Source organism: Ricinus communis, chromosome 7, assembly GCF_019578655.1.
Source record: "Ricinus communis isolate WT05 ecotype wild-type chromosome 7, ASM1957865v1, whole genome shotgun sequence".
NCBI classification, from domain to species: Eukaryota; Viridiplantae; Streptophyta; class Magnoliopsida; order Malpighiales; family Euphorbiaceae; genus Ricinus; species Ricinus communis.
Window position 1 is genome coordinate 21,357,171 of NC_063262.1, and position 14,578 is coordinate 21,371,748.

A 14,578-nucleotide genomic window follows, 5' to 3' on the forward strand; every position below is an offset into this window, starting at 1 on the left:
GGAGTCATTGAAAACAATAAGCCAGACTTGATCCTAGCTCCACAGTACCAAGAATCTTAACCTAGGTCGAATGAAATCTAAACCTAAGCTCTGATACCAACTTTGTCACGACTCGATTTGTGGGCCCGTGACCGGGACTAGGGAATGGGTAGGCGTAAGGCCATCGAATCCCGTAGTAAGCCTGACACTCATTAACTTAATTAGATCTCATCTGATATTACTGATATCACAATAAATCTTAACCATTAAATTCTACATATTAAATTAGGTCTGCCGAAGAATTTGGCAAGGCCCGAAACTACAATAATTTACAATTAATAAGTCTATTATTTCTATTGCGGAGAATCTAAGATTTTACAAGTTAACATACCAAACCAAATTCATCACCCGATGATGAAGGAGTCGGGTTGCTAGATAAGAGCCGCGGGAAGACTAACAATCACAGATATGAAAAATAGTAAAATCGAGACTGTCAGTCTCGGGAGTGAGTTAAAATCATATATCCAAGGAAAAACAGTTACAAACACTTCAATAACACATTTATTTAATTTGAAATAAATACTAAGTTATGCAAAAATAAACGTGTCATGTCATGCTTAAATAAAATAATTTTCACATACTACGTGACGGAGTACCTCAGCAGAACCCTAATCCCAACACTGAACATCTCGACTCTCTCTCATTCTAACAGAACTGGCGCCTAGAGAGCGAGGCTCGATCGTGGTCCTTAAATCCAGTTCAGACACTTAATTATCACTAACACTCTTAGCCTTTCGGCTTTCTTACTCCAATAAGACTGGTGCCCAGAGAGCGAAACTCGATCAGGGTCCTTAACACTAGTCTGGTCACTTAGGTTTCCAAATAAGCCGGCGCCTAGAGAGCAATACTCAACCAGGGACCGTTACTCCGGCAAACACACTCTACTAAGCCCAGAGAGCGATGCTCGACCAAGGCAAGTCCTAAATTTACCATTTTACCCCTTTTCTATCACTCTCGGATTTATATTGGTACACTCCTCAAAATAGTATGTTCTACTGCCGTCCCATCCCGAGTTATCAGACAATAATAAATTCAATGATGAAGAACATGACATATATGATTAGTAATCAAAGAGCGTGGTATATGAATAGTAATTAAATGAATAATTTAAACTTGCAATCAATTAATTACAATAGCTATTTAAAATTTATGCATGACACGTGCATAACAGATATATGACTTTACTCATATTTTTGACGACCTCCTAGCTCTTCTCCGATGCCTCAGTCGGAGCGAGCCGAACTGACGGATTATCTAATCATGGAAAATAATTTATCAATAACGCTGAAACAGTTGACAATTAACCCTAGGTCTAGATTCCTAGGACTGATTGTCTAAAAATCTCGACTTGAGTAAATTCTACCGAAAATTAGGCAGAACCTCCCCTATAATACGAACATTTACCCCCCCTAAAACGGGTCTAGTACCTGTCAGAAAACACTTTAACGGGAGTCGGGTCTCCAAGACTTCACTATTTTTCCGACTCCGCCACACATCACAAAACACGACCTAAGGCAGGTAGTCCAACACAATTATTTTGACTCACAATATTTTCTGATACTCAACACAATTCAATAAACATATAACTCTACCAAAGAATTCTAAAATCAACGGGTCAGAGAATTATCGAGACGCTTGATCGCTCGGTCGACTCGCCTCCAACTGCCGGAGTCCGATCGAAGATTTGAACGCACCAATGGACTCGAAATGACGCGCTGATGACGATCTCCGCTTTAGATTTTCCGATCCGACCCCCGATCATCCAGAGGGATTTATAAACGATCTCGGTCGTCAATTTACAAACGGAGTCCGATCGCCACGAAACCGGTGCCATTGTGAAGCTTGAGCCGAGGAAAGTCCAAATATGCCTTCCAATAGGCCAAAGCATGCCGAAAAATCCAGAAAACACCGGCTGCCCCTTCTTTCTCTCTCCACCGGATCTTCTAATTCCAAACACCAAATGCGTCGCCGCTGCCTCCAAAAGAAAGCTCACTCTCTGAAAAGCCGATCGCCATCCTTAGTGCCGGCAGACACGTCATGGACGGCGCTGACAACCGCCTCTTCTTCCTTCCGCTTTCCATCTCTCTTCTCCGTCTGCTGCCGCTGCCCACGCCGACACTAGCAACGCCTTCAGCCGGCATCGCGGCGCCTTCGGAACTCGACACCACCGGCTGGACAACACTCCCTCTCCTCCTTCTTCTTCCCCTGATCCCTTCCTTTCTTCTTTTCTTTTCTTTCTTCTCTACATCAATAAAGGGTCCCTGAACTTTTCTTTCTTACCATTTGGTCCTCAACTTTTTTAATTATAACAATTTCATTCAGTAAAAATTTCAATTAACCCCTAAACTTTCCTTTAGCTTTACAATTAAGCCCCTAACTATTTAATTTGAGTCAAATTAGAATTATTGAAAATACAATATTACATATTTACCCTTGTTTTTAAATGTAAAATTATTAAAGTGCCATTGCCAACATATTTAGTTACAAAAATATAAAACATACAAATTTTCATTAAAACCCCATATTAATAAAATTATACCTTTAATCCTTATTCCAAATTAATTTTCCAATTTAATCCTAATACACAATTAATTTAATTAATCAATTTGATAAATATTTTCTAATTAAAATTTAATACCATTAGCTAATTAAAATGCCCTTTTCCCCGAAAATTCTTTTATACAATATCCTTTACAAATTCTTCTATAACTCTCAAATATAGAATTTAATTTATATATATTCATTTGAGGGAAAAATTTGAATAACCAAAAATATGGTTTATTTCTCAAAGAATTTACTTAATTAATTTCTTAAAAATCAAATTAATTGGATATAGAAAATAACTCTAAAATTTGTCTAGCATTAAAATTTCCATTTAAATCATTCTAATTTAAACCAAATAAAAATAAAGTAAAATTAATTTTAATAAAAACTCATTTATTAATTATTATTAGTATTATCATTACTAAAGGAAAATTTCGGATATTACAAGTAGCATACCATGTGAATGCAGTGCCAATCAAAGAGTTAGGAAACAACCTTAATTTAAAATTTGTAAAATATTTATAATTAGCTAGTTCACCATATTTTATAGTAAACCTAGCTATATGTTCAAGAGTTGACTAACCACTTTCTCCTAAAAATAATGCAAAACCTAGAATCTTGTACTTTCTGGGATATAGGTTGTCTGTGTCAATTGTATTAGGATAGGGCTTGTAAAATTCTGACCTTTCCACTTGCCTTAACCTTGGTCTATAAGGCTCTCGAACCACATCTCTTACAGCTTCTATACTTGTCACTTAAGGTGGAAGTTGGACAAGAGGTCTTGGTTGGTATTCTTGATGCCCTATGTTGTTTAACATCACTGGAGGCATGCTCTCCCAGTTTAGGATTTTGCATTCTTTCCTTATCATACATCATTGGTTGATTAGCAAGATTAGTAGCTGTAAAAATTTTGCGTGGTAACATAGGTCTACCTATTTGAGGGCAGCCAATAGGCACATCTCCTCTTGGTAAGCCTTCATCCCTCCTATTAGGGGGGAACGTAGCTTTCATCTCGAACAGGTAGGGCTTGGGGCCTTGGAGCATCAATCCCTTCTTGAGAGCATGTGGAGTATTGCCCTCATTGTTCTCCAATTGCATTCTGTCTCAAGGTTTATGATAAAAATATCCTAGCCTCTTGATCTAAGATTTAATTGAGGTAAATTAGAAGTAACTTTCTCAACAATATTAGCCATGGTGGTGCTAAATTGCTGTAACAAATCATCAATTATTTTTTTCTAGCTCTCCATGAGGTTATTATGAGCCTCTTCCATTTACTTACGAGAAACCTCTGTTTGCATGTTTAAAGCATCAATCAAAGGGTTAGTATCAGAAATCTGGACTATAGGTAAAATATTACTGCCCCCTAACAACAATATTTTCTAGTGGAGGTATTAGCATTTCATGTGGCTGAACATCTTGAGGTGCCATATTCTTTTCAGTTTATTCCACAATTTGAGGAACAAAACCTTTTTGTCCTGCTTCATCAGGAATGACCTTGATATCTTTGGACCCCATAACGTCTTTTTCTAATAATACTTATTATTTTAGGCACCATAAGAACCGGTCCCATCGAGCATGACTTCTAAATCAGATTTTTTGTGAATTCCTAAGCTCCTTTGACAGTCTGCTTAGATTCTCAAGCAACACCATAAGAATTAAGTGAATAATAGTAAATAATTATAAAATAAATCAACTAAAGGACTTGTATTTAATTTGCTAAAAAGTTGCATGAACAACTCAGTGTTTGAAATAAATGCAAAGAAATAAATAAATAAATAGTTTACTGGAAACTAAAATATTTGTAGAGAATTCTTGAGTATTTGAATATCGTTGTGTAGTTGTTATTGTTAATTGTTGATGTTGGGATCTCCTTATGTTCCATGCTTCTGTCTTTTTATAGGAACCTCCAAGTTTCAGTTTTCTTGAGGAGTTACTTCTATCTTTTCCTTAATAGAATTCCATTATCTCCTTCTACTTTAGAAGTGAGGATAACTACTTATATAACTTCTTCCATTACTCTTCTTTTGTGTATCTTTAGTCGTTACTTTTAATTATTAACTAATTAAGCTAACAAATTAATTAAATTTAATTAATTAGTTAGTTAGTTAGTTAATTAGATTAATAATTATTGTCTTTTAGTTTCTAGGCTTTTAGTTTTATTTCTTTGGACTCAACAATTTGTTAATAGATATTCATTATTAATGACCACCACATTTATTAATTTATTTAAATAGATATATATAATATAGATATATTATAATTTGTCTCTATAGTTAGTAAATAAAAAAACTGTCAAGCTAAAATTATTTTATAAAAATTTATATTATGCTACAAATATTTTTTTAATAAAATAAAATTAAAAAACAATGAATATTTAATTCCTTATTAATGAATATAACTCAATGAATATGGAGTATCGATTTAATGCACATAAATTTTAAAGAAATTTCGTGTTTTACCTGACCGGACTACAGTAAACTGTGGTATGGGGTGTGGGATATGAAGCCTCCAAAATTAGCATCCCCGCACTAGGGACTATAAGTCCAAAATATGGGGACCGGCTATTAATTAATTTTGTAGCGTGAGGCAAATAATGAACTTCTTTTTTCATCAAAGTCAAATGTTAAATTAATAAAAAAATTACTATAAATTGCTAAAGAATATGGTCTCATGAAATTCTCTTGATGATTTGGATTAACAAATGTTTATTGAAAATGTTTAATAGTAAAAATGTTTGGTTTTAAGGATGATAGTTGTAAATTATATAAATTTTTATTTTTATAATGAATATAAAGAAACTATACTCTTTTAGATCTATTGGGAATTGGAAAAAAAAGGAAAACAACTCTTGACAGCAAATAGAATCATCAAATTAATTTAGGCATCTACTTAAAAACCAAATTTAGGCATCAAATTAATTTTGCCTTGTTGTTGGAGATAAAAGTATGAGGTTGCTAAACTCCTCACGTTTTAAGAATCCTAAAGGTTGGTATTATAGTTTTGAAAGAAGTTTTGAGATCTTACAAGTATAAGAAGTTATGACTTCTAAAGCTAAACGTTACAAATAAATAATTGACTTTTATAACAGTAAGATTAACTAGAGATGAAAAAGGGTTAGTCGGGTCGAATTTGAATAAAATAATTTTTGATTTGGTGATTTTGTATTTGGGTTTTTTTTAGATTCGGGTAATTTCATGTTCGATAATGTTGGATGCTGATAATTTTGAGTTTGGATTGGACTAAGTTTGGATCATTGTGGCCCTGTTTTTTTTTCGGGTGCAAATCATTATAGGTTCGAATAAAATCTAGTTTGAAATGTTTGAGAATTCAAATTAATCTATCGGATTCGTGTTAAATTTCTGCATTAACTTATCTGCTTTATTTTTTAATCTTATAAATTTTATCTAGTTGAAATTTTATCTAGTTGAAATTTTCTAAAAAAAATTTATTTGAAGATCCGGAATTTAAATTTTCTGTACTAGTGGTGGACCATCTTCTGTCTCAAATCCGCATGACCACCTCTTTATTGAACTATCATTTCGTTTACTTTAGTTATTTATTTGAAAATTAAAGAAAACAAATAAAAAATATAAATTTCTGTTGATAAATATAAAATTGTTAATTCAAAATGGCGTCAGTATCGAAAATTTATTTCATTAATTTTTGTTATTAATTAAGTTTCTTGAATTTCAAAAGAAAACGCTTAAAATTATTAGTTTAATTTTCTACTTATTATTTTTAGTCTTAAATATCTTTTCCAGGAGAAATACAACATAAAATATTCATTTTCTCTTTTCTTTTTCTAAAAACTTAAAATAAAAAATAAACCAAATTACAAGATCTATTTCTTAACTTAGATAATCTTATTTGATTACTTGTTAATACTTTTAGTTTTGGATATATATATATAATTCCAAACTATTTATTTTATTTAATAATTAAGAATTTATAAAAAGATTAAAAACTTAGAGATGATATTACCAAAAATATTTCTTAAATTTTTATTTCAAAATAAACTATATTAAGAAAAATAGTTTCGAAAGTATTTATATATATGATAATTAAATGATACAAAAATATTATTTTTATTTTAATAGAAAATTACATTTCTAATTATTTTAGATTTTGAATAAAATTGTATGGTTATAAATTTAGGTATTATCATATCTTATTTTATTGGTCTTGGATTCAGATTATTTCGAGCTCGGATCGTTTTTGGTCTCAAATCACTCGAGTCTCAAATTATTTCAATCTCGGATTGCTTCTAGTTTAAATCATTTCGGATTCGTGTGGTTTCTATTTCAGTTCAAATTTTTTAATTTTTTATTAAAGCTCGGGTTTGGACAATTCTAATTTTGACAAGTTGGATATTTAGAGTTCGTTTGCGATCTCTACGATTAACTATCTTATATTCATTGTCTTTTTAAGCTCTAAACTTTTTTGTACGATTCAATTAAACTCATATTCAAATTGTTTTTGACCCGGGTTAAGAACTAAAACTACTATAAAACAGTGAATGACATGTAAAATATCCTTTAACATGTAAAAATATGAAAATACAAATTTAAGTATTTAAATCTAAGAAATTCGAAGGTGATATGAGTTAGGTAAGCTTTTAAGAACTGCTAATATTTGATACATCTACGGTAACAATCATAACATATATAAAGTGGGAAAAGGGAGTATATACAAATTTACTAAAATAGTCTTATTAATTATTTAGTTAATTAATTGAACATTAATTAATTTTATTAAAAATATAGTATAATAATTTATTAAGTATAAGTCTAATTCTAATTCTATTAGGATTTCAACATTAGTTGTCTAACTCTATTAGGATTCAATATTGGTTGTCTAACTCTATTAGAATTTCAACATTAGTTGTAAAATAGGATCTTTAAATAATATTTGGCAAAATAAATTCAATAACAATTAGGATATACATGCATAACCATACTAAAGTGCTATAATCAATTTTCATTTAGATATTTTTAATTTAATTTTTGTTAGGGTAAAAGATTAATATTAAATTAGATAATTCTATAATTATAATCTCAAATAAACTAATAAAAAATCTAAATACTATATATTGAGTATGAATATATTTAGAGATTCATAAAACTCATTATAGACGTCTAATCTATTTTAAAGTTTGCGTCAGATTCTTAAAAGAATATATAAATATATAATTAATAATATCTTAATTAAAATCTTATATAATTTTATTAAATTTATTAATGAAATATTTTCTTACAACATGGGAATATAAGTTCTTTAAAGTAGAGTTTTAGTTATATAAGAAAATTATGAAATATATTTATTACCCTTAGTTGGATCTTAAACTAAAATAAAAATACAACACCTATACTAGAATTTGGCTAATAGAAGAGCGTATTAACGAGTTCAATATTAATACTCACGTGCATTGCACATGTGTGAAAATTATTTATTTATTCATTTAATTTCGTAATATGATAAATAATACAATAAATTTAAATTTAAATGAAAACTATAATTAAAATTTATTTATTTAATAGTGCTATGAGCAATGCATATCATTTAGAATAATGAATTATTAAATCATCATTAAGATTTAATAGTAATTTCAAATTAATTGACATTTGTAATATCCGGAATCTTTATATATTTAATAATGAGTTTTTATTTAAGTTAATTTTAGCTTTATTTTTATTCGGTTTAATTGGAATGATTTAAATGCAAATTTTGAATTTTAATGTTAGACAAATAAATGAGTTATTTTCCATATCCAATTAGTTTGATTTTTAAGGAGTTAATTAAGTAAATTATTTGAGGAATAAATTTTTTTTTGGTTATTCAAATTTTCCCCAAATGCATATTTATATAAATAAAAATTATATTATATATTGAAAAATTTTGGTAGAAATTGTAAAGGATATTTTTATAAAAGAATTTTGGAGAAATTGGTATTTTAATTGGCTAGTGGTATTAAAATTTAAGTTGGAAAATAATTAGTAAATTGGTTATTTAGTTTAATTGTGTGTTAGGACTAAATTGAAAATTTATTTTGGAATAAGGATTAAAAGTATAATTTTATTTTTATGGGGTTCTAATGGAAATTTGTGAGTTTAGTATTTTTGTAAATAAATATGTCGGTCAGACGTATTTATGTAATTATGTATTTTCAATAATTCTGATTTGGCCCAAATTAAATAGTTAGGGACTTAATTGAAAGAATAAAGGAAAGTTTAGGGGTTAAATTGAAATTCTGCAGGATGAAATTGTAAGTAATTAAGAAAGTTGAGGGACCAAATTGTAATACGAAAAAGTTCAGGGGTCAAATATCAGTATTAAAAGGAATGGAATCGGGGAAGAAGAAGAAAAAGGAAGAGAGATGTCGGGAGAGAGAGCGCTAGCAGAGGAGGGAGCTGCGGCTGGGGCCGTCCGTCTCGAGGCGTGAGGTCGGCCGGCATGGCCAGAAGTGGCACAAGCGGGCGATGGCGGCAGCCTCGCGAGGAGGAAGAGGGTCAAGCATCCTTGCCACGGCAGGCGCTTCCGGCTTGCGTCACGATCTTGGTGCCGATCGACTCCTCTCGGCCTTAGCTTTGTTTTGGCATCGGCGGTGTCGACAATGGTGGTCGTAAACAAAGGTTCATGGTAGAGACAGAAAATGGAGGCAGCCGAGCTTTATGGGCATTTCTGGCGAGCTCCGACGAGCTATGGATGATCGGAGGACATATCCCGAATCTCCTCAGCTCAAGCTTCGTATTGGCACCAGTTTCGTGGCCATCAGACTTCATTTGCAAATCGACGGTCAAGATCGTCCGTAAATCTATCCGGATGATCGGGTGTCAGATCGGAAAATCGGAAGCAGGGATTGTCATCAGCGCGTCGTTGTGAGTCCGATGGTGTGTTCGGATCGTCGATCGGACTCCAGCGGCCGGAGGCGAGTCGACCGAGCGTCTCGATAATTTTTCTCTAGCCCGTAATTTTGGAATTCTTTGATTTAATTTGTGTGTCTATTATTGTGTTAAGTATTTGATGATATTTGTGAGTCAAAAATAATTGTCCGGTTGCACGCCTCGTGTTTTTATGCCGTAGCGTAGCCTGGAAAATAGTGAAGTTTGGGGACCTGACTCCCATTGTTTGGATTGTTGGATTATTGAAGTGTTTTTCTGGCAGGTCCTGGACCCGTTTTTACGGGGGGTAATGTCCGTGTTGTAGGGGAGGTTCTGCTGGATTTTCGGTAGAATTCTCCCGAGTCGAGATTCTTAGACAATCAGTCCTAGGAGTCTAGACCTAGGATTAATTATCGATTGTTTCAGCATTTTGATAAATTGTTTTCCATTATTAGATGATCTGTCTGTTCGGCTCGCTCCAACCGAGGCACCGGAGCAGAGCTAGGAGGTTGCCCAATTCTATGAGTTAAAGTCATTTAATCATTACACTATTACTAAGTTCGATTTTAATATGCTATTTTAGAATTTGTGCTTAATATATTATTAGTATAGCAAAATAAATGATTTCACTTGTTATTAATTATTGAAATAATATAAATATTATTATTAGTAACGTTATAATAATACAAACGTTATTATTTTTCCCTCACGAATTGCATGTTGTTTTACCCTAAATCTTTAATCTTTACTTCGATATGTGTGTTGGATGATTTCATTAGACAATGATATTTTTTTAAATGTGATGATTGCGATTTGAGAATGTGGCTTTCGTAGACCATGCCACCTGATGGGTTACATCAGAACCGCGTGCGCACCGGTAATGATCATGGACATGTAATAAGATTTTTATGTGTTCGCCTTGATCGAGCATGGCTCTCTAGGCTGAATTGAGTAAATTGCGGTAATAAGATTATTATGAGTTTTGCCCTGGTCGAGCATGGCTCTCTGGGTGATTTGAGTGAGATGCCGGAGTAAAGGACCCTGGTCGAGCTTCGCTCTCTGGGCGCCGGCTTATTTGAATATTAAGTGACCGGACTAGAGTTAAGGACCCTAGTCGAGCTTCGCTCTTTGGGCACCAGTCCTATTGGAATGAAATGCCGGAGTAAAGGTCCCTGGTCGAGCATTGCTCTCTAGGTGCCGACATATTTGGATACTTAAGTGACCAGACTGGAGGTAAGGTCCCTGGTCGAGCATTGCTCTCTGGAGGTAATTGTCAGTCTGAACTATTTGGAAATAATGCCAACAATCCTAAAGTGCATCAGGGCTTTCACTCCATATACACAACAAAAGGTGGCGCTTCCCCTTACACCATCACTAGCGCTAGAGAGCAGGTGAGTCTCAATCTTTCTAATCATGAATGTTTTTGAGTCTCAATCTTAATGGTTCTAGTTCAAAACCAAGTCAGAGCCTATTAATTAAAAAAGAAATCTATGCAGGTTTTAAAGGAAATCATTACATTGCTGGAGAAATATAAGGACGAGGAAGTCAGTATAACTATAACAGGCCATAGCATGGGTGCAGCAATCGCCCAATTGAACGCAGTGGACATTATACTTAATAAATATAACTACCCCACAGGCCAGGCAGACAAGCCAATTCCAGTCACAGCCATTGTGTTCGCTAGCCCCCGCGTTGGAGATAGAGGATTTAAGCAGCTCTACGATGAACTCAAAGTCAAAGCTCCTGTTCGAATCTTGCGGATAGCAAATGCCGATGATGATATTACTATTATTCCAAGAATATTCTATGTCCCTGTTGGAGAAGAGCTGATAATTGATACTACCAAGTCCCCATTTCTAAAAGATGTCAAGAAAACAGTACATGATCTGGAGGTTTACCTTCATGGAGTTGCAGGCTTAACGCAGGGAAGTGGAAATGATTTTGAGTTTGCCATTAGCCGAGATCATAAACTTATAAACAAAAACACGGATGGCCTAAAGGATGAATATAAGATACCAAGTAATTGGTGGACAGAAGAATAAAGCTATGATTCAACTGGATGATGGGTCTTGGAAGTTGGATGATTTTGTTCCTGATTCTCCAACTGCATGATAATTCTGGGGAATCAGAGATGGGAGTTTGTTTGTGTCGCTATTGTAAGAATATGAAGATAATGCCTAGAATAAAGAGTTGATCAACTCTGGCCAGGGCACATCCAGAGTCTTGGAAATAATAAACTTGAATTTAACGTGCTTAATATTGTCAAGTGATGAGTCTCTTGTAAATGTGTGAAGTTGTTAAAGAATCTAAATACATAAAACATTATGCTTGTGTTTCCTGTATCAAGAGTCTAATATATGAAATTCTAATATCTAAAAATACATAATTTTACTATTATAAATAGTCTTGTATTTCTCACATACGACGATGCTACCACATTGAGCCCGTTGCCGGAGAAGAAAATCAATTTATTGCTTATGTAGCTTACCGAAAAATATTTTGTGATGTACAATTATTTAAAAATTATATTGAATTTTATAAATTTTACAATTCAAAGCACCGTTTGAAAATCCGGCATAATCTTGTTGATGTAGCATCAGTGTTGGCTGAGTTACTCCACATAAATGCCACGTCCATAATCTCACCTTTATTTAATTGCAAATAAAATCACGAATTTTGATTTTCTTTGCAATTTTATCATTGATATTTTAATATTTGATAAATTGGTATATAAATTTCAACATTTAATATTTAAAATATAATTCAATTAGAATAAGTAAATAACAAATTTTATTATAATAATAGAATAATTAAAATTAAAATATTTAGTAATTAATATAAAAATTTAATTGCAATAAGAAACCTATGTATTTAACTCGACAAAGTGTGAGACCCCATAGGAACTCTCCTAAAAAGAATCTCCTATCTTACTAACACTAATAAGTAATATATATTAACCATTTTCTTTTAATGAAAATTAAGATAAATTTATAAAAAGTATTTATTCATATATTATGAAGTAAAAAAATAAATTTTAAATTATATTAAGCAATTAAGTATTGGTATGAAAAAGTTTTAATATATTAAATAATTACAAAATTATAGATTATAAATCATAAAAATTTATTTTAGAACCTATTTGTGCTTTATAATTTTATAATTAATTAATATTAATATTAAAATCACATTTATGATTTTCTTAAATAATTTTTACTAATTTAGAAATAAAAAGAATTATCACTCGTTTACCTTTTTATTTATTTTTATATTTTTTATTTTAATTAAATGCATAACTTCCTTATTGTAGTTAAATCATATATTCAATTATTAAAGATTTTAATTTTTATATTTTTTCTTATTATAATTAAATTTTTTATTTACTAATTTTAATCGAAATGAGTATTCACGTACCGATAATTTAAAATTTAAAAGTCGTGACCAAATTGCATGTGAAAAAACTTCAGATACCTCAGAAAGGGGAAAAAGAGATTAGAGACTGCTGAGAGAGGACAATTCGTTGCAATAATAGTCTGCAAAATAGGAAATTCTTGCTTAAACTTGGTGTATAGGAGAGTAACACGTATTATGAGTATTTTATACTTTGGTATTGCACACTTGACAAATACTCTATTATTTAAAATTAATAACATATATTTATACTAATTATTTATCGATTTGGTGTATAGGTAGAAATATATACCAAGACTATGCAAGAAATTTTATTGCAAAACTATTTGTGCCCATATGTAAACTCATCTCTTATTAAAGGAAAAAGCATCTTTAGCCCCTGCAATTTTATTTTTTTTGACAATTTTCTTGCACTTTTATTTGTTCATATTGAGTCATTGTACTTTTATTTTTATCAATATTAGGTCTTTTATACATACATGTATACATATACCTACACATATATTTACATATACATACACACATATGTATATATAATACATAAATATCTACATATATACATACACACATACACATACATATATATATATATATATATAATATGATTTCTTTTATTAATCTCTTTTAATAAAATCAACACTATGTTATCATTCATCATAACTGCTAACAGTGTAACACATATAGTATTATTATACTAAGATATAAAAGAATATTATACTAAATCACGTTAAAAAATATTATAATGCTCGACCTAACATATTAGCGTTATTAACTTGTGATTATGTGGTGCTAGTATGACATTAATTATGTTTATTAAATAATCTTCACTAATTTTTATATCTTTTAACTAATGAATATGATATAAAAAAATCTTATACCATATTGTTATGTAGTAGAATTTAAGTTTTAACTTGAGGTTTTTAATTTTAATTAATAGATCTCACTTTTATTTTTAAGATTCTATATTAATAAGTATATGTATTATCTTATTATGTCTAGAAACATAAGACAATTTTTTAAAATTTGGATAGATTATGTAGTTTAATTTGTACTTTTATAATATCAAAATTCAATTTTTATATGAAAATAAATATATCATATATGAATATAATAAATTCTTTATTAATAAATTAAAGAAATATATTACATATAAATTAAAAATTAAACTATGTACTTTTAAGCAAAACTATGTAGTTTCAAGGTAATCTACATAGTTTTAAATAAAACTACATAGTTTTGAGTACAACTACATAGTTTAAATGTACCAAATTAAAAAAAATCTAAATGAAACTACATAGTTTTGAGTAAAACAACATAATTTTTATGTACCAAACTAAAGAAAACCTAATTAAACTATATAGTGTTGAGTAAAACTATGTAGTTCTGTGAAAAGATAATGAAGAATGTTGTATATTGAAAAATAAGAATTTTAAGTCTTTTACAGTGTAAAGGATGATATATATACATGATTTTCTTATTGAGTTTTTATCCTAACGGTTACCTAACGACTCTTTCTGAATAGGGTATGGGTTGAAGTGACCTTTCCTGCTTTGCAGGAAAGGATGCTCCTTTTTACCCTGAGGTGGTCTATGATGATAGGTCTGCACAAGCAACCTAGCTTGTGCAGCTTCTGAGACCACAGTTTCTTTTCCTGTTTCTTCAACACTCCCCCTCAAGGTGGGTTTGAGTAAGTTTATGGAACCCATCTT

The 14,578-nt window shown here is 31.1% G+C and overlaps 1 pseudogene; it reads left to right on the forward strand.

The window, feature by feature from the left end:
• The first annotated feature begins 9,033 nt into the window (after window positions 1–9,033).
• On the forward strand, window positions 9,034–11,573 carry LOC8276178 (annotated as a pseudogene).
• Window positions 11,574–14,578: the final 3,005 nt, after the last annotated feature.